A 23,038-nucleotide genomic window follows, 5' to 3' on the forward strand; every position below is an offset into this window, starting at 1 on the left:
TTTTTCTGGTAGCTAAATTATGAAATATTACTGTACAGCGACTCGAGTATCTAAATAGTATACCGCAGTATCTTTAACGTATTTACATACTTACGTACGTGTGTCACGTTTTTCAGATTATAAATTATTCGATCGGGAGATTCTGTTTATTTAAAAGGGGGTAGAAGTTATATAAATAGCACATTACGAGCATTAATTATTGTATAGAAATGCTAGATTTGTACATAGTTCCCGGTATGTTATCACTAGATCTATGACAACAGCATATTCTTTTCGTTGTTTTTACTCTCGAGTATATATCCGACACACTTATACATGATTAATCAACCGAGAACCACGTCACTCTACATAAAAACATATAAGATATCAATGGATATATACCTGAGAATCAAAACAAGGAAAAGAATATGCTGTTGTCATAGCCCTAGTTATTACGTTTTATCCTCTTTTTTATAAATAGAATTTTCTGAAGAACGAAGATATAATGTAGAAAAATAAATAAAGACTCGTCTAGCTGAAACCACTGTCAAAAACTTTCCCCCACTCTTTATCTATGCCTAAATCAAAACGTAGATTCCACGAACAAAGCTTCTTTCTTAAAACTGCACGCCTGTGGAACCCTGTTCCGTCTGCCTGCTTCCCACCTGACTACAACCTGGATGTCTTCAAGTCCAACATAAACAAATGATGAACCGGCCCCTTAAGTAGACACTTTATTAAATCTCCACACTAACCTACTGTACTTACAATAACCCTTATCCCTTAGTGGCTTCCGGGCATTGATAAGTGGTGACCACCTTGTAAAAAATAAATAAATAAAAATAAAAAATAAATAAATAAAAAATAAAAAAATAAATAAATAATTAAAAATAATAATGTCGCTTTTGGTCTGAACATAAAACTAAAATGTACAATCTTCGTTTTCTGGCTAGAATCCAAGGATAGTATCTGTTCTGCCAAAGGCCTTAATGATATTTTGAGGTTTCCGTTCGCGCCGGGTTGTCATACAATGGAAATATGCCGAATACTCCTATTTAAATATTGAGGATAAACTGAAAGAACCAGATATATTCTGATACTATATTAATCGCTGTACTAAGATAAATAATTTTACAGTTTTAATAAAAGGACTACAATAATATCGCGAAGCCTCCGTCCGCGCTGAACGTCAACGGAATGCCTAGCAGCAATATATTAAATGTGAACGATGCCGCTGTGGAATTGCCATAGGTCTCACTTGTCTCCATAACTGATTTTCGATATATGTATATATATATATATATATATATATATATATATATATACAAGGTAGTCATAACTTATCAAGGCTCGAAAACCACTCGGGGGTAGGGGTTATTGCGTGTACAGTACGTTAGTATTGGAGATTTGAGAAAGTTTCTTACCTCAGGGGGCAGTTCATCAGGAATTTGTTTATGTTGGACTTGAAGACATCCAAGTTGTAGTCAAGTGGGAAACAGGTAATCGGAACAGAGTTCCACAGGCGTGGACTTCTACGAAAGAAGCTTTGTTCATGGAATCTACGTTTTGGTTTTGGCACAGATAAAGAGTGGGGACAACTTTCAGCTAGACGGGTGTTTATTATGAAAGACTGGCTAGAGAGGACCAGAGATTGGAGCTCAGACGACTACTGGCCATGGAAGTAGAGATAGAACAAAGACAGGCTCGCAACTTCTCGTCTGTAGGAGAGAGCTTGCAGGGAAGAGAAAAAGGCATCCCCCACTAAGCCAGAAGCCTATTTTGTACTTTGTCAAGGCAAGAAATGCTGTTTTTAGTAGCTCATGTCCAGATGTGGCAGCAGTGCTCCATCCTTGGACGTACTTGACTTGTGTATAGATAGAGAATTGCATCAGCAGTGAGATATCTTCTGGAGCGGTAGAAGGGTCCTAGCATTTTTACAGCGACCTTGGCAACTGACTTGATGTACGTGTTCCACTTCAGGTCAGGAGTAAAGGTCAAGCCCAGAAGCTTATCAATATATATATATATATATATATATATATATATATATATATATATATATATATATATATAATACTCGCGTTCCGGTTCCTGTCAATTCACCAACTTAAGCAATGTTGTGTTGGTCAGTACTAAAATAGATGACCATTGGAAAATTCCAGTTGCTTACGTGTTCTCCGCTTATCTCGGCATTGTTTTCAATCCGTCTTGGTTCTCTCCTTGCCACTGGCCCCAAGCAGTGCCGATTCAGGTGAGGTGTGATTGAGGATTGCCGAACCCTTGGCTCACAATTACACGAGCAGTACGGGGGTGTTCATTGTATCTTGAGACCGAACGTGGGTATCGCTCGTAAGTTTTAGAGAGAGAGAGAGAGATAGATAGATAGATAGAGAGAGAGAGAGAGTGGACAGAGAGATAGAGAGCAAAGAGAGAAAGAGAGAGAGAGGGAGTGGGAGCGAGAGAGAGCTTTTTTACAGTTGAACGTTATATGAATATTTTACTTAATCTAACTACGAAGCAATTCTTTATGCGAGAAAATGATCTCATTCCATGTTATTGCACGATGACGTTTACGTTGAATAGTTTCCTTAATTCTAAACTCTGAATGAAAGCGTTATTCTGATTTCCAAGACTCATTTCATTAACACCTTTAGAAAAAATATCTCTTCTCGCTTTTGCTTCATAGAATTTATTTAACATTTTACTTACCGGCTTACTTACTTATCCGAACCCTAATATAACAGATTAGACAAGTTCTGCTCCCACTTCTCATCGCATTCATTCTTTAAAAAAAAAAAAAAAAAAAAGAACTAAAAAAAAAAAAGTTTTTCGTCCTTTTCTCACCAGTTTCATCTTTCCAGTAGCCTCTAATTTGAGATTTTCCCTTCGCAAAGAATCCCTTTACAATACAGCACAAATGTGGTTCTTTTATTTTTCGTTTTTTTTTTCTTTACATTTATTCTTCATCTTATGTAAAGATGCTGATGGCCAAAGTGATGTTAGGAATGGACATGAAAGGGTTCTTCACAAAACGAATAAGTAAGCGTGCGGAGTGCGAATGAAATCCAAATGACGGATGAAGATTGGAACCAAAATTGGCAAATATTAGGATTTCCTTCACTTGGCGCTCGTCTTTTAGTAACGCTTAATTGCGCTGTTCTTTATTTCTTTTTCTTTGTTTATTTAGCGTATTAATTTTGTCATTATTGAAAGCCGTATCATATGGAAGATGTCATCTCATAATTTACTTATTGTTGCTACATTTTGACTTAACTATTCGCTTTCATTTCGGATTTTGTCCTGAACATGAAAAGACTTGCTGTTTATTATTTTTCAGTTTGTTCCAGTTATAAAGCAATGGCTAATGACGCCGAAGTCTTCTCATTCTTTATCTACACTAGCATTTCAGCTCGGCGTTGCCCGGGTGTTTGAAGGTGTATGTTAAGCAAAAAAAAAAAAAAAAAGAAAGAAAAAAGGGGTCAATTTTTTTTAACTTTGACCTCTATTATAGCCACTTATATTTATTGTCTTTGGTTCAAATTGTTATTAAGTTAGATCCATGTCCAAGGAATCTATATCTAAAATTTCAAGTGTTTAGACCCAAAATTGGCGGAGAGGTTTGGTAGAGTTCTCAAAGGTCAAATCGTTTAACTTTGACCCCTTATCAGTCAAATGTTTGGCCGAAAACCGATCACATCGATTTTACCAAATCTCAGTACCCTCTATATCAAATTTCGAATCTGTAGATTAAAAATTGACAGAGTTATTGCGTTAGAAAATGTACACACACACACGTTCAATTATATATATATACATATATATATATATCCCTCTTCTTCTTCTTCTTCTTCTTCTTCTTCTACTCCTCTTCTTCTTCCTCACACTCCCACTTCTTCTTTTCCTTCATAGTAATGTTGTTCTCTCCCTCTTTCATCTCCCTCTTTCCTCCTCCTCCTTTAAATTTTCTGCCACTTCTTCTTTATTTTCTTCCTTTCTCTTATTGTTTTTTATTTGGGCTCTCGACATTTCTTTAAATGATTATGACGATCGTGAAGTGATTAACCTCACAGATTGGCTGTGCGAAGTTCGAATCCAGTTTATTCCACAGAAACGCTTTCATCAGACCCATACCTGACTTTGTGTCTTATTACATGGTAAGCAATAAACTGCAAAGTTTAAAGATACAATTTAACCTTTTTCCATTTGAAATAAACACTGGGTTTCCTTGTTTTTGTTATTTTTGTTTGTTTTTTTTACATGTTTCTTTCAATGTGTTTATTTGTTTGTAGAGAAATTTTGGGATGATTCAAGCCAACGAAGTAAATCACTGCCGAAAGTTTTTGTAGAACAAGAAATAAACAAAGCATGAATACGTCATCCGAAAATTAACCAATAGTCATAGCTTTCAAAATACGAAAAGTATATACTAGAATAGAGACCAGACGTTGCCCGGGATTGAATAAGAACCATCGAATGTTTCACACTTCGAATACTTTTATTGGTATCGAAATCGGTGAAATCGCTCATTCGTAAAATAAATCAATTGATTGCCGGCTCTAGTCGGGAACCCACCGCGGTAAACCCATGGGAAGCTTCACATGCTTCCCCACAAAGACTTACTCCACAATACATTGTAGTTTGAATTACACTGTCGAAAACTTAGCCTTAATTTTCTAAAGGTATTTCTCATATGACTTGAATTAAAGTTTGACATGCACAAGTCAAGTATCATAGTTCAATGGTGCTCTAAACAGAAACAGTCATTTCAAACGCGCCCCTGTCATATCAAAGAACCTACTGCTGATTTTAATCAGCGGGACGTTCTGTTTGTGCTATGATAAAAGTTCTCAAATGCACAGTTGATGTTAGGCTGTATAAAATAGTTAACTTTGGTCAAAGTCGAGAGCTGTTCCTTCTTTAAAGGAATCTTTTCGATTATTGATTTTCGATAAATATCGGAGACGTTCCGATACAAGACATATCTAATAATACTATCAGACACATAAACTACGTTTGTGTAAAATTTCATAAAAATCCGTCTAGCTGTTTTTGAATGCGTCGGGAACTCTCTTCCTCGCTCTCACGTACACAATTATAAAAAACAAACACAGATGGCTGCCTAATTAAATATGCGATGGTAATTTTTCCATAGCATTTTCATTTTACATCACATGGTATTGCCTATTACTTTACAAGTAACATTTCTGGATTTACTTATGAGTATATGATTAAGATATTAATCAATATTAACGCATAATTAATGATTGTTTCCGTGTAGCGAAACAGGTATTAAAAATCTGCGGAAGTTTTGATATGTTGAAATAAATGAATAGGAGGGTAAATAAAACCTTAGGACTTGGGATGTAGCTGTATAGTTATTCATTATGTGAACGCTTTGTTGTATTATTATTGTTATTAATATAGGGCTTCAAAACCCAAAAAGTTTGGTTGACACAAAAGGTAAAATATAATTGAAAAAATGTATATCCCCCATCTTGCAATATATATATATATATATATATATATATATATATATATATATATATATATATATATATATATATATATATATATATATATATTACTCACGTTCACCCTTAAAATGGCATATCGCCACTTGGACGTAATGGGCTACTGTTTGGGACCAGTCTTAGGAAAGATTAGCAAGATGTTTGTTTAGGTTACATTTAAACTTCTGCATATCAGTACAGCCAGGGAAGAAGGTAGCAAGAAGAGAATTCCAAAATCTGGCTGTTCGAGGGGAAAAAAGCTATTAGAGTAGAAAGTTTTCTGGCATTTAAGGACCTTAATAGTGAAGATGTGAGATTTTGTTGCTAAGCTGGTTTGTCGCGAATATGTACGTCGGGGGGGGAGCACAAATTCAACGATTTCATTCGAGCACATTCCATTAAAACATTTAAAATATTAAATATATAATTATTATTATTTCGTCTATACGAAAACTAAATAAAATAACACATACAAATAAATAAAGTAATGTTCTTAGTCTTTCTAAGCGCAATCTTTATTTTCATATCAATTTCTCGAATGAGATCCATTCTATGGTGTAAAACATAACAATAAAAACTCTTACCTGTATACATTCACATCAAAAACTCGTTTACCTACAACCACTAGGAATAATTTCACTCTTTCGTTGCGTGTAATAAACTAACGTACGTTCTATAAACAGATTTTTCTTTTCTAAAACTACTTGCCTGTAAAACAAAATACCGCAAGAGTGCTGCCCAGTGGATTACAAGGGCCTCTCCAGTCCAAGGAGAAATACATTCTAAAATAGAGTACTATTACTGCATCTGAGTAGTAGCTGCTCGAAGGGCCCTATCCTGCCTTGACAGATTTCAAAATCGACATCGAAATCTGATAGGTGATGTTCTTTTCTCTGTTGATAAAATTTAATGCGTTTTCACTCGTCACTTAAAGAAATGACGATAAAAGACCATATAATCTCAAAATCATTTTTTTATTTTGAACAATTTTCAGCTTAACCTTTAAGGGCAAACAGATAGACTAAATAAAAAATAATGACGGAGGTGGAGGAGCAGACCAAACTTTTATCAAAGTGAAAAATTGCAAAAAAATAAAAACTAAAAAAAAAAAAAAAAATAATAATAATAATAATAATAATAATAATGGCCACTGCCGGCGAGAAATCAATGGTAAGCGGCTGTTGCGATGATGCTGTAAATTAGTTCTGAAAATAAGGGATCGATTGACTAGAACGTTATATGTGAAACTGAACCCCCTTCTAAATATTTAAATATTGATTTTTTTTCCAAATTATTTTGTAATCTTGTAGCTTAATGTCTACTAATCTGCACGAATAGTTAAACAGGACGAAAATCAAAATTGAAAGGTTGTGTCGATTGTTCAGGTGAAACTACACAGTTTTTAAAAATATTTTCTTTACTCAAGTTGTGCGTGATTAAAACTAGAACTTTATTTAATAAAAAAAAGAAATACGTTTTTCGAATCCAAATTATTTATTTATTTACGATTATTGTATTTTATTTTATTTTTTCAGTGAAAATTGGAAGTGTTTCTAAACAAAAAAAAAAACAAAGCAAATATGTTTTTTTTTAAATCTTAAAAGAAAACTACTTTTTCGATAGACATATTTAAAAAAAATATTTTTTCACGATCCAGCCTTGCGTTGTTTAGCTCCTAAAAAGAAATCCAAATCTCCTTTTTTTTTTTTTTTTGGCCTTTAAAAATAATATAAAATAAGGATTTTTTTTTTTTAATAATTGAATATTTTAGCGTGGGGAATCACTTTCCTATATAAATTAAACATAAAATGAGATCCCACGTCTTGGCAACGTAGTTAGACATTTAATCGTTAGCATTTTTTCAAGTTTGGTGGCGGGGGTCGGCTCAAAACGGGAAACTATGGTGGGGGTGGGGTCATTGGTTCCAAACATTCTAAAAATATGTAGAAACACTTCAAAACGGAGGGGGGGATCATTTTTTTTTTAAAAGATTTGTTTTAAAAGATGTCACCGTTAAATATTACTTACTTACAGTTAATTATTATTTAATGATATTTGTAAGACTGTAAACGCGCGCACGCACACACACACGCGCGCGCGCACGCGCACACACACACAAGAAACTAGAACGGACCTGTACAATACACACGCTCTCCTTGTATTTTTTCTGTTCGAATTTTTCAACAGATTACACACCTCATATATAATAGATTCTTCATTTAATCTAAGGAAAATGATGTAAAGAATTTTATTATTCAATGGATTTCCCATTGTTTTTGCTGGTCGCCATATTTGTTTTCGTGCAGGCGTGCATTCAATTTTTGCACGTTTATACATTAATTCTGTATACTTACCGTTCCGTAGCTCGCTATGACATATACTGACCAAATATATATATATATATATATATATATATATATATATATATATATATATATATTTATATATATATATATATATATATATATATATATATATTGTAGAGATCCCTAGATGTAAAAGATCTTTCTACTCCACTGACAAATGAGATACCGCAGAGCACTTGGAAGACATTTGACGTGGTATTGCCGAAAGGCAAACTAATTTAATGTCTGGATTTTAAGGAAAGTGGACCTATAAATGCCTTAACTGGTGCTTAAATTATAATACAAAAAAATAATATTTTATAATATTTTCTATGGTTTATTTTAAGTTAAAGTTCCTCTCTCTCTCTCTCTCTCTCTCTCTCTATATATATATATATATATATATATATATATATATATACATATATATACATATATATATATATACATATATATATATATATATATATATATATATGTATATATATATGGCGGGAAGAATGTTTACAACATATCCTTAACCGAAATTATCAAGTATAAATGATAAAAACAGGAAATTTCCGTTTTTATTCACACTGCATGAAGTGTAGTATCTGTTTTGATACTAAATTTCAAATTTACTGCTTTCGGTCAGTAAAGGAGAAAACAATTCATGTCTCGATCGAGAATTTTCGCTTTGATTAAGTTGGGTTGTCTCTACATTAAAAACTAACTTTTTTGTTTAACCTTGCCCTTGTGTGGCGGGAAGTTAATAACCAATAGATGTGACAAAAACGTTAAGTACTTTAGAGTGTGTAAACTAACTCCCACATATATATATATGTAAACTAACTCACACACACACACACACACACACACACACACATATATATATATATATATATATATATATATATATATATATATCGACATGGATATATCTATACTCATAGCCAAATTGAATATTGAAGAACTCATAGTTTTTGTTCTATGGCACGAAACTACGTGAACATTTGCAGGCTTTGTGAAGATTATAATATTATTATATGGTTAAAATTTTATGAAAATTGGGAAAAAAAGGACCTATATGTTCAAACCTATAAAATATTCTCAAATTTTTCTACATGTGTATATATAGTGTCCTGGCAGGCCCGCTTTAGTTTTGCTGATTTGGGATGAATTTTGCTTAGGGTTGTTTATGAATGGTTCTTTCTTGTGGCATTGCCAGGCCACTAATATATCATGATCAAGAATTAATTTGTGGCTAGCGAATTTTGAAAAAAAAGTAAATATATATGCATCTTATTTTTTGTTCGCTCTCGTGTTTAAAAACCTTATCAACTCCGCCCTTTTTTCTTGTTTTGTGTCCCCGCCTCTTTGCTTTTCACTGACCATTAGTTTAATCTTCTTGGACACTGGCCTGCATTACAAATCAAGGTGGCAAGCAGATACATGCGGTTGGTAACGGGGGTAGGTGAACGAGCGAAGGACAAAACGATGAATAGAATTAGTTGGCGCCAATTCTTGACACGTTCCATTCTAGCAATTGAAGAGTTCGTTGATTTACAGAAATAAAAGAAGGAAGAACAAAACTTTACCAAACTCGGAATTAAAGAGAGAAAGAATGAAAACGGGGGTCGGGGGTATACGGGAATAATGACGACGGACAAAGAATGCGTTCGTTTAATCTGGAATTAGATTCCAACGATTCTGATTGTTGTCCTTTTATGAAAAGACGCACGTGTTCTGAACTCTTTATTTGTTCGAGCTGATACACAGTTTCGGAATTACTGGCCTAGCCGTCGGCTTCCCATATCAATTTTTGTTATTTGTATTTTGTATTTTTCATTATTTCATCTTTTTTATTACCTAGACTTTATTTCGTTTGGCTTGTGATTCTTTTAAATTGATTTCAAAATTTGTTTTCACTATTTGAATGACACTAAATTAAATTTAAACGACGAACACACAAAAAAAAGAATAAAACTATATATAAAAAAGTATGGCAGAACGAATGAAAAAACTTGCAAGATGTTCTATAGAGATTTTTTGTATAGATTAACTTAATTTTTTTTAGTTATTTATTGTGTTGATATTTTCTTTTATTAGTATTTTTCTTTTTTTATATATATTTTTATACATTTATTTTTACTCGTGTCTTTTTATTCAATCATGATTCTGTTTAAAAATGTCTTCCTGTTCATATTTTTATCGGTTTTTATTTATTTGAATTTGCACACTAGTTGGCACTCGGTATGGTCGTTGTTAACCAAGCCACGACTTCATGTTTTCTATTTTATATTAAAAAAAAATGTTTGGATGTGTATATCAAGACTGTCTTATAAATGAGAATCAGAAAAAACAAGTCTGCTACGGAAATAGCCAAAAATAGTTGACGAAAATACACCAAGATCTTCCATTTACAAAAGAAAAACTTAAAGAATTAGGCAACAAACAGTGTGCCAAGTATTATCTGTGAAAATCAACCATAGAAAAGGAAAGCTCTATAACCTGGACGGATCGCTCCACTACGTCAGTAGAAGATTATAATGATTGTCCATGATCAGTGCTTGATGACCAACGCTTTTAAGAAGATGAGTGGTCTCAGCAATGAAAGAGTGCAGTTTCTGTCATACAGAAATAAATAGTGTAAACCATGTGATATCCTGCTGGAAGATGGCTACTATGCAATGCGACACAAGGGAATGTGTAGATAGCGCCAATGGATGGTCAATATTAAGTTACCAGAATAAAACAGTTCAAAGTAAGTCATACAAAATCCGATATGACGGCGCAATTCCTACAGCCCCGTACCTTAAAAAACGGAGCTATTAAACCTGACAAAGTTATATGGGACAAGAAGGAGAAAGAAGCAACCTTAGTAGAAGTTAGTGTCCCCCAATGATGCTGGATTAAACAGAGGTGATAGAAAAAAAAAAGATAATAAAATATCACGTGACATGAAAAGAAACTGGAATCTTAGAAAGATTTTTTATTACAATAATTATAGGAACAACTGGATTCATGGAAAATAATTTGAAAGTTTTTTCCGGCAAATATACCCGATGAACCAAGTTGAAGAACGATTCCAAGTATTACACTTAAAGGGGCGATTATATTTTTTAAATCTCTCAATTTGAATAAAATAACAGGAAAATATTGGTCATTCCATAGGATGCTTCTACTTTATCCTGAACAAACTGAAAAAAAAAGTGAGATGAGGTGGTCGAAAATTAAGCGATGACTTCATGCGTTATCCCATTTATTAAGAGTTTTGTTGTGTATATCTTTGTGTGTGATACTTATTTATACCCTGGTGCTATCAGATCAGGAGGTCTGAAAATATTGGCTCCCTGAGAAGAAATGCACCAAACATTGCTGCTTTTTTGTTTTTCTACATCCTTTTACAAAACTTAATTATGTTCTCAAAGGCAAAAACAAAAACAACCAACCTTTTTCCCCCTTTTTTCTTTCTTCCCCTTTCCAATTTCTCTTTCTATCTCCCCTGCTTCTTGACTGGTTTCCTAAATTAAAATGTACCAAACATTAATAGTTTAACCCTTTTTCTCTCTTCCATTGCAAAACTCATTCATTTTCCGCAGGCAAGGGAAGAAAAACGATAAAATCCACTATAAAAGAACCAAACCAAACACTACAAACTATCGATTGAAGATACAAAGAGTTTGAAGAATAAAAACTTCCTACAACATGAATTATATTTCCAAAATAACTGGAGTCATCGATGCAATAACCTGAAAATGGGTTGCTATGCCGTAAAACTAAACAACCAAACCAAACCAAACCAAATGCTATGCATACAATTTCCCAAGTTGAAGTACTACCATGGCGGGAGTAGTACCATAATTTTTTATTTACTTTTTTACATACTCACCAGAATTCGCAATTCATTTACGCCAGCGATGAGTTAATAGATGCATGTATGAAACTTGGCTGAATTACTTGGATTGTGCAAGTTCAATTTTCCTTTATGTCATTACAAGAACTCGTTTACATTGTCTGAGCATTGTTTACTTTTTTTATTTTCCTTTTTTCTTTGAACCTCTACTGTATTATATATTATATAGTTCTTTGAACCTCTACTGTATTATATATTATATAGTTCCTCTACTGTATTATATAGTATATAGTTCTTTGAACCTCTACTGTATTATATATTATATAGTTCTTTGAACCTCTACTGTATTATATATTATATAGTTCCTCTACTGTATTATATATTATATAGTTCTTTGAACCTCTACTGTATTATATATTATATAGTTCTTTGAACCTCTACTGTATTATATATTATATAGTTCTTTGAACCTCTACTGTATTATATATTATATAGTTCCTCTACTGTATTATATATTATATAGTTCTTTGAACCTCTACTGTATTATATATTATATAGTTCTTTGAACCTCTACTGTATTATATATTATATAGTTCCTCTACTGTATTATATATTATATAGTTCTTTGAACCTCTACTGTATTATATATTATATAGTTCTTTGAACCTCTACTGTATTATATATTATATAGTTCCTCTACTGTATTATATATTATATAGTTCTTTGAACCTCTACTGTATTATATATTATATAGTTCTTTGAACCTCTACTGTATTATATATTATATAGTTCCTCTACTGTATTATATATTATATAGTTCTTTGAACCTCTACTGTATTATATATTATATAGTTCTTTGAACCTCTACTGTATTATATATTATATAGTTCCTCTACTGTATTATATATTATATAGTTCTTTGAACCTCTACTGTATTATATATTATATAGTTCTTTGAACCTCTACTGTATTATATATTATATAGTTCCTCTACTGTATTATATATTATATAGTTCTTTGAACCTCTACTGTATTATATATTATATAGTTCCTCTACTGTATTATATATTATATAGTTCCTCTACTGTATTATATATTATATAGTTCCTCTTCGTTTTTGAACCCCGAACCTTTTTTAATGCTCTCCTCCATCTGTATTATATATTTATTTGCTTTTCCTGACACTTAATTTTCTGTAATGTCACTCAGGTGCGTTTTCTGTTGGCAACAATGTAATCTTTAGCTTTTGCTGTAGAGCGACGGTGTTACGATAAAGCCAGCGGTTTCTGGTTAGCCATATACAGTACGTCCCCGAGATACGGCATTGATCCATTCAGGGTTGAGATCATAGGGTGAAATCATCGTATGGCTGGCAATAAGCAAAACTTTATATAGTATATGCTAAATATTATTTTTTAAAAAATACAGTGCAGTATATAATACACATCAAATTACATTATAAATACCACCGTAAGGCGGGACAAAATACCGTAGCTAGGGTCCGGAAAACCATCGTATTCCACATTGTGACCTTAAAAAACGTATTCCCGGGGCAACGTATCCTGTCGTCTTACTGTAATTAGTTTAGGGGTAGACATTTTTGTCAGCCAGTTTAGTTTCTTCTTTATTGGTTGCTTGAAGGGATTATCTATTTTAGTTAGTCTGTTTGGAATTCAGGCAATTGAATGTTGATAATGAGGTCTCTTACAGGTTTTATTTGTCTTGAAATGATTCTATCTTTAGTCCCTTTTTTATTTATTAAGTTATTTTATCTTTCTTTCTACAGATCCACACAACAAGCATCTTACTACTTCTTTTAACAACATCATAGGTCTTTAGTTAAACTTTCCTGATTTTTAGTTTTTTTTTTCTTTTACACAAATATCCTCACATTCCTGGATCCTGGGTATGAGCTTAAACTGTATCAGATGGTGGGGCTCCAGCTTGGAGGCTTTGGGGAGTGTTGAGCCACCCTTTAAGTGACATTGCTCCCAGGTCCACTCTGATCCGGAGTGCTAGTTCCTATTAGGGTCCCAACTATGGGTTAAATAGAAATCGACTTGAAATATATATATATATATATATATACTAGCATTTCAGCCCGGTGTTGCCCGGGTGTTTGGAGGTGTATGCTGAGCAAAAAAAAAAAAGAGTATTTTTTTTTAATTTGACCCCTATTATGACCCCTTAAAATTTATAGTTTCGGGCTCAAATCACTTTATTAAGTTAGATCCAGGTTCAAGGAACCTATATCTAAAATTTCAAGTGTCTAGACCCAAAATTGTCGGAGGAGTTTGGTAGAGTTCTTAAAGGTCAAATCGTTGAAATTTGACCCCTTAATCGCCAAATTTCTGGCTGACACCCGTCACATCGATTTTCCCAAATCTCAGTACCCGGTATTTCAAATTTCGAGTCTATAGACTAAAAATTGACAGAGTTATAGCGTAGGGAAATGTACACAGACACACAGACAGACAGACACGTTCACTTTTATATATATATATATATATATATATATATATATATATATATATATATATATTCTATTAAAGAATTTTCTTCAAAATAACTGGATTCGGCATTCACATTCCTGCTTTGAGACAAATCTAGAGTCTTCTATGAATTACAATGATCTACACGTGGATGCTTATTTGCTTCTTGTCCGTTTAGACTCTTCCACGAATTTGCATATTCTTGCTATTTTTCTTTTCGTAAGCATCTCTTTATTGTGCGTGTCTTTTATCTACAGGGTGGTCAAAAAGTCAGGTAACATTTTAAAGAAAAACGATATTAGCAATACACGTATATTTAAGTACCATACATTGAAATATAAAATGAAACAAATATGAAATATGTTTATTTTGTTAATTGTCGTCCATTTCTCTCTATCAATCGCTGGAAGCGATTAACCACTGATTGTGTAACACGTGTAATCATGTCAGCTGATATCCGCGCAATCTCCTCTTCAATAAATAACTTTAAAGACGCTATTGTATCAGGCTTCTTGCCATAAACGCTATCCTTTACATAGCCCCAAAGCCAGAAATCAGGAGGGGTAGTTTATATATTACACTCAAATATTTAAACAAATAATATTAAACGAATAGAGATTATAATGGATCATATTGTTTTTTCTACCTTTAACATGTTACCTGACTTTTTGACCACCCTGTAGTTTAGTTTTACCATCTTGGATCATTCTGGTAAATTTAATTGTAATATTATTTATTTTATATATATATATATATATATATATATATATATATATATATATATATATATATATATATATATATATATATATATATACTGCTGTGATTTTATCTGTTTCAGGTTGTCCTTTATGCACACCGCTTATCATTTCTTCTTTTTATACTGTTCTCCTGACAATGACTGCTCTGCTGTTGATGTTATATCTAACAGCATTGATAATGCATTGCATCCTCATCCGTCAACTTTTATCCTTGTACTCAGTGGCTTTAATCCTCGCTAGTCAGACCGGCTTTCCATGCTAATGGCACAGATATAGCAGGTAAAATTTGTCTAAACTTTTTGCCTCATGACTTGTCCCAAATTGTCACCTTCCTTACAAGTCTTTCTGATGACCTCCATCAACCATCTTTACTTAATGTTTTTTCTCACTTCTTTTCCAGAATCCTGTTCTTTTTCCTCTCCCCTCCACTGGGTTTTTTTTTCTGATCATGCTGTTCTTGATACTGAGATTAATTTTCTGGTTAGTATCCAAGTGATGGTCCCTTCCATGGGAAGGCATTTAACTACAGGAGGGATCGTTAGGATGAGCTTCGCAGTTTCGTATGTGATGTTACCTTTCGCCCCATTTCTGGTACATCTTCGAATGGTGCTAAGGAGGTTACTGACTGTCTTATTGTTGGAAATGACACCTTCATTTCTCATCGTCAGTTTATAACCAAACCTCATTATCGTTAATGGTTTTCCCCGGTGTGTTCTTTTGCTATCATTACCTCACTCAGTATCATTGGGAATAGAGAATAGCTAGCAATGCCCACAAGAAAGCAATTTCTGAAGCTAAGTCTTGCTAATTCCAAAGGACTCGTAACAATATCTAATCTCAAAACGTCAGATCTTATGATTTTGTAGAATATATAATAGTGGAATTGATAGTGGTAAGTCGTCTTTCTCCTCTTTTTAATGGTCTCCATTAGTTCATCTTCTAAGTATAAGTCTGATTTTCTTGCTTGTCTTTCTGTTGAGAATTTTTCTATCAACGATTTCGGTGTTGTTCATCCGGAGTTCCCTTCCAAAACTGATCAGACTCTTGATTCAATAATCATTCCAGGGATGGTTGCTCGAATTATACCTGGTCTTAACTAATCTAACTTGAAATCCTTAATTGATTTCTGTGGTTGTTTTCAAACGTTTTGCGCCTGAACTATTTTAATCCTCCCAAAATTATTCACTCCCCATTTGTCTTAGTCCTGTGTCCCTTCTTGTTGGAAGGAGTGCTCTATCGGCCCTATCTTTTAAAATTACTGGCGATCGATCTTATCGAACTAAATATAATCTTATTAGTCTTTATTCTATTATTATCAAAATTTTTGATGAGTTGGTCAACAGCAGGTTCACTTTCTGGAAAGTTTACGCCTTATTTGTGATGTCCTGTATGGATTTCGTGGTTTTCATCCAACAACTGATCTATTAAATGTTATAACCGTCGGTTTATAGATAATTCATATGATAGTAGGATCATTGCGATTAGCAGGCCAACAGAGTATAGTATCCTTGCCTTCTACATAAACTTCGAGGCATTAGGGGTTAAGTTCTTAACATTGTTACGTGTTTTTTCTTACTTATTTCTGATCAAAAATTCTGAGAAAATCTTTATCGAATATCTTCATTTACTATTCCTATCTATTCCGCCGTTCTTCCGGCTATATTCTAGCTCCAACATTATTGCTTATCTACATAAATTGCCTCGCTGAGAAAAGTATTCAGAATATTTACATTTATGCTGACTACACACCGTTTATTCTCGCACTGCTTCTCGCCTATCCTCCTCGGATCAGTTGAAATTTGCAGTTGATCTAGTAGATGATTTGAGTTTACTTATGGTGGTGTCTTCCTTTCAGTCTTGACAGACTATGGATACTCAGTGTAAGGGTGGCTGCACGTCGAATTGTTGTGGCTAGGGTTGCGCAATCTCCACTCCAACCACACATCTCCTGGTTCGACATTATTTGATACGAGTGGCAAGTGCAGGATCAGGACGACTAGAAACAATGCTGAGATAAGCGGAGAGCACATACAACGCCTAGAATTCCCAAATGGCTACCCATCTGGTACTAGACATGCTCAACCTTGCTTATCTTCGGTGATCTGAATAGAAGCGGTGTATCAACGTGATTATGCCGTACAAATTATTCACTTATGGATCGGGGTAAGAAATAGTGTGTTCCGTTTAATCCTAATAAGATTAAATCGCAGACGCGCCCCCCATTTTCTGACTCAGCTTCTCATGAATGTTTTTGCTCTAGATGAGAAATCGACTTTATCACTTCTTTGTATTTCTTCATCCTCAATTCTTTTTCTTTATTGCATATGTTACAATCCATTGATATTTCTGCTTCTTGTAAAATCCCTTCCCCCTATCGCTCTATACACTTTTTTACACATGAGACAACTATCTATTCCTACAAATCTACCATCAGACTATGTATGGAGTACTGTTATCAGATTTGGGTTGGTGAATCTCCGTCCCACTTGAAGGTTCTTGATAAACTACCGAAACTTATTTGTAACTTGATTGACGGACACTTTCATTTTCACTGCAAGATCTCTCTGACGGACGTGATGTTGCTAACCTCATTCCTTTCTATAATGGCTTTTTTAAAATTATTACATGTTAACCCAAAACAATGCACATTGCTACTTTGATGTAGGGGGCTACTATCAGGGACATAAGCTACAGGGGTGCTATGTAGGGAGTTGGACAGCAATATGTCGGTTCACATTACACTTTAACTTCTGCATGTAAGTACAGTTGGGGAAGCAGGAACCCGGAAAGGGATTCCAAAGGGTAGCGGTTCCAGGGGAGAAACTACTGGAGTAGAAGGCTCTCTTACATCTAGGGATCTCTACTGTGAATGGGGTGGGATTTAGTTGCTTGTCGGGGTTGGCGGGGCTATTTACGTCGAGGGGGTACAAGTGCTTGCAGTTCATCGGAGCATTCGCCGCAAGTTAGCTGAATGGGTTTATTTAGTACAGATGTAGCGTTGTTTTCTTTAGGACGACAAATTTATCGTTCCACCCTGTACAATGAGGCAGTAGAGCAAGGTATTTTTCCTCAGAATTGCCTGATCTATTTCCTGCTTCTTTTGTTCTAGCACGTTGGACTCATTGGTCTAGATGTGCCCATCACTTCGCTGTATTAATACCTTATTATAATACATCTTGAAATGTAAAAAACAATAATCCTTTTACATTTTGTATATTAATCTTAGTTTATTTTAATATGCCTGTCACGTTAATTCAGTGGTAACGTCACCAGCTTTGAATGCTACAGTTGTGCTTTGGGTTCCGATTCAATGGTATCCAACTACTTTATTTTTTTATTTTGAATAACGACTCAATAGTAATATATACGAAATCTGGACAAATAAAAATATCATATTTAAGCGTATTTTACGACCGAGCAAATCCAGGCGCCTTCTTCTCCGTTCGTTAAAAATAAATAAAACTTTGGACAAAAGATTAAAACTGTGTATAAATGTACACATCTTACAGTCATTTAATTGGATGCACACATTTTATTTTCAAAAAGCATTCTCTCACCGACCTGAAGATGCATATCTCAGTCTTTAATATAAATACCATTATTGCATGTGTTCAACGGAAATGTCTGACCGATTCCTGTTTCCTTTGTTACAAGTAGGGTTACTCATTGGTCTAGCGGTTTCCATACGTTGTTTTACTGCCTTAATGTACAAGGTGGAACGATAAATTTGTCGCCCCAAAGAAAACAATGCTACAGCTTTTACTGAACGAACCAATTCAGGTAACTTGATTATGTAGTATAGCTGACATCTATTCAATGTAGTCGCCGCCAGCCTCCAAAACCGTCTCGATATGGGTCCGGAACTGAGTGCATGCCTTTTCCACAGGCACCGGCGAGAGCTCGGCGAATAGTCGGTGGATGGCGGCGATCAGGCTAGCTTTGGTGTTAAGATGCGTCACGCTGGTTATGTTCTCGACATATGATTAAAGGAAGTATTCCAGCGGATTCAGGTCGATGGAGGAGGGTAACGAGTGAGAGAAGGGGTGCAAAGTCGTAGTACTCCTTCTGAAGCCAAGTTTGGGTCTCTTTAGACTTGTGGGCTGGCTACATCCAAGGTTCGCCATCAGCACCTGAGTGCACCAGCTAATATCCACACTCTTCAGTATATCATGGTACACTTTGGTGTTGACTTTCAAGCCAACTTTGAAGATGTGAGGTGGCATGATGTGGTCCTCACTTGAAACCACGCCAAAGACCATAACCGTGGCCAGAAACGTCGCTGAGCTGTGCCCTCAAGCGTTGAATGGTCTGGACTTGCATTTTGAGTGTGCTAGCAATGATCCTGTTGTCATAACTTGAATGAGTAGAGAGCATGAGTTGTACAGCGTCGCATCTCTGATCTAGCTCGTTCCATATTGTGTAAAATTCAGACATGGTAGAAGTCTCATATCGCTTTTGGGATTTGTACACAACTGACCAACTAGGAGATGATCTTCAACAAAAGAAGAAAACCGGTTTTCAACAAATGGAAATGGAATAATGTCGTCTTTTCTAGTGCTACAATTTTAGCATTTCGCCCTGTAATAAAGCTTTATATTTTAGTAGTTTCTTGTTAAGAATTGCTGTCTTCCTGCTGACCGTTTTCCTCCTATTTACAACCTATTTAAAAATACTACAGTAAGTAAGCATCTATTTTTTGTTAACTTTTCAGTAGTGTTTTCACAATTAATATGAATCGAGACAAGCAATCGGAAAAAAAAAATCGAACATTTTAAGAGTATCGGAATTGCTATTGGAATCTGAAAAACGTGTTCGTATATTCCGATGCTAAAAACGATTCTTTTAATTTGCTTTACTTAATTTTGTTTAATTATAAATGTTCCATTGCTGGTAATAATAACATAATAAATATTTATAGCTTTTAAACTATCAGTAAAACTAATATCAACAGATCACCCCCACATAAGTGTGGATTTACATTTTAGAAAATATATACACTATTAGGAGGTATTTTTACGGTAACCGATACAAAATAACAATTTTATAGTTAAATATTTAGGGATTTATGAAGAATCGAAATCGGTAATTATATCGGAATTGTAAATTTAGTACGGAATCAGTAAAAGCATCGGAATCGGGAAAATATTCGAATCGTCCCATCACTACTCTTTGCATCAAGTGGCTTCACGCCTTGTCTGGGGCGTTTTGTTTTAACTTTGCGAGCTAGACAAATAAAAATAATTATCATTCAGAATGAAATGTATCGTGGACAAGACGGTATTTAAGATGTACGCATCTTTTAACGAAAAAGTTGAGAAGAAATGTTTTTTTTCGAAATTTTTCATTTTGATTTTAAATGATGTGTTTTAAAATAAGTGTTCGTCATAATATATTTACTTTATACATCATTTTAAAGAGATGTTATTGCTCTATCTAATCGTTTAAATTACAATCGTTTTAAAACAATTATGTTTTCTTTTTAGAACGTGAATACTAGATGGAAAAAATGCAAATTCCGCATTTTTTTTTTATTGCAGTTCAAGTTAGGCCGAAAGACTAATTAAACAGCTTGCGATATCAACGAAGCGTGATTTCTAGTAACCACTACTGAACGGACAGCACAATGGTGGGTTAAAAAAATTGTGCGGCTACAAGAGTCTTGAAAATGATGAACATAGTGGTCATCCATCAGATGTTGACAACGATGAATTAGGAGCCTTAGTCAAAGCCAATCAAGAAGCAACTGATCAAGATCTTTCTTCTGAATTAGACGTAACGTATACGATGATTTTCAACCACTTGAGAGAGATAGAAAGCCAAAAACACTTGATAATCGGTGAGGCATGAATTGAACGACAACTAAAGAAACTCCGTTATGAAGTATTATATTCCCTTCTTTTACACAACAAGAACGACCCGTTCCTCGATCGTGTTGTGACTTGTGATGGAAGTGGGTTCTTTACAAAAAAAAAACAAAAAACAGCGGCGCTCACCTCAGTGGTTAGACGCCGACGAATCTCCACGACCCTTCCTGAATCCAGATTTGCACGAAAAGAAAGTCAGCTGACTGTTTAGTGGTCTGCGACTATTTTATTATTACAGGCGAAACCATTACTGCGGAGGAGTACTATCAAAAATCGATGAAATCCATGAAAAAGCTCGATAAAAACGCTCAGCATTACTCAACAGAAGCTGACCAATTCTTCTCGACGACAATGCTTAGGCGCACGTTGCTAAACTGACCCTTCAGAAGTTAAACAAATTAGGCTACTAAACTCTAACTCATCTTCCATTCTAACCTGCTCTCGCATCACTTTTTCTAGCATCTCGACAATTTTTGCGTGAAAAATGCTTCAAAAACGTTAAGCGATATCAAAAACTCCTTCAGCGACTTTATCGCCACCAGAACGCAATATTTTTACGTCACTGGCATAAATACAATTGTTTTGCGGTGTTGAGCTTGATGGTGATTATTTCGATCGATAAAGTTTTTGTTTAAGTCGAGATATATTCATCTGAATTTCAAAAGTTAAAAACCACAAGAACTTTCTTGTCAACCTGATACAATTTCACGTGACTTGTTGCAGTTTTCTTTAGTTTGCCAATAAATTTGATTTGATATGCGTTTTATTATGTAACTAATAGTGTTTAATTAAATAGAAATGCGTTTCAAACTGATACTTGTAATTTAATCGATTTTTTTTCTGTTCTAAGCCATAAAGTGTCATCGAATAAGTTACACTTCTAACTAAACAGGTAATTCGTGTTCCAGCTTTTCATTGGATTCTTTACACTCTTAGAGAATTTTTTTTTCTGATATCCTTTCGAAATTTATCAAACATATTGCTTTTTTTTTTATAAAAGACAAGACATAGACGTGCGGTTTCAAAAGGGAAAAAATACAAACATGCTTATCTCTTCCTTTACTTCTTCTCCACAAACTGTCTGCATAAAATAAATATTCTAACTTTTAACACAGACATGTACACATATAATCGATTATTCTTTATCAGGAATTCTATAAATACGAAACTAAAAACTAGCAGAAAAAAATAATACATTCGTTCAAAACTCGAATCTGTCAATACAACTTGGTAAAACTTTCTTTGAATTAATGTTTTAGAAATTACACATACAGCATAAACACGTTGACAATCCGCTTTTCGTTAGATCACAGAAGTTAAGCAAAGCTGATCCTGGTCAATATTATATAAGTGACCATTTAGGAATACTAGGTGATGTATGTGTTTTGGTACGCGGATGTATATTATACCTAAGTTAGGCGAACGCCCTTGTTATGCGCACTTCCAGATCAGCAACGGATTACCATGCAGGAGTAAATGAAGCGTCACGGTTGTGGTCCAGACAGTTTGCCGCACGATCAACCAAACTCCAACTTCTGTCTCATCGATGAAATACCACATCTTAGTGCCAGTTTGATATGTGTTTTTTCAATGGAGAGTGATCTGGCGAAAACGCTTGTCCCTACTCGACAAGCAGCAAAATGTTATCCTTCGCAGTAGAGATCTCTATATGTCAGAAAGCTTTTTACTTATAAAGTGTGTTTGTTTCCTTCCAACTGATAGACTTTGGAATTCCCTCCAGGGTCTCTGCTCCCCTATCTGTACTGACATGCAGAAGTCCAAATGTAATGTGAACAGACCGCTCGCTGCTATACCCCCTACATAATATCCATGCAAAATTCATCCCATAAAGAAGCCCCTTACGTTAAAGACGCACTATGCCTTGTTTGGAGTAGAATATGGGGGGGGAGATGCTGATGAAACTAAAAAATAAACAGATAGAAAGACATATAAGTCAACTTTCTGGTGATAATGTCACGAATGAAAAACACTTCCAATTTGTCATCTATACATTAATACGATAGCATGTACACCCGGGTCGTTTAATTGTTATGTACTTCCATTTCTTGTCATAAATAATTTTACCAAGAATTCTTCATCAGTTTTGGTTTTGGTTTCGATCATAGCTGAGGGCACTTAAGTCATCTTCTTTTTTTATATATATAATTTTATCAAGAATTCGTCATAAGTTTTGGGTTTGATTTTGGTTTCGATTATGGCTGTGGGAACTCAAGTTATATATATAATTTCGA

This window comes from Euprymna scolopes, chromosome 28 (assembly GCF_053919585.1).
Source record: "Euprymna scolopes isolate OS-2025 chromosome 28, ASM5391958v1, whole genome shotgun sequence".
NCBI classification, from domain to species: Eukaryota; Metazoa; Mollusca; class Cephalopoda; order Sepiida; family Sepiolidae; genus Euprymna; species Euprymna scolopes.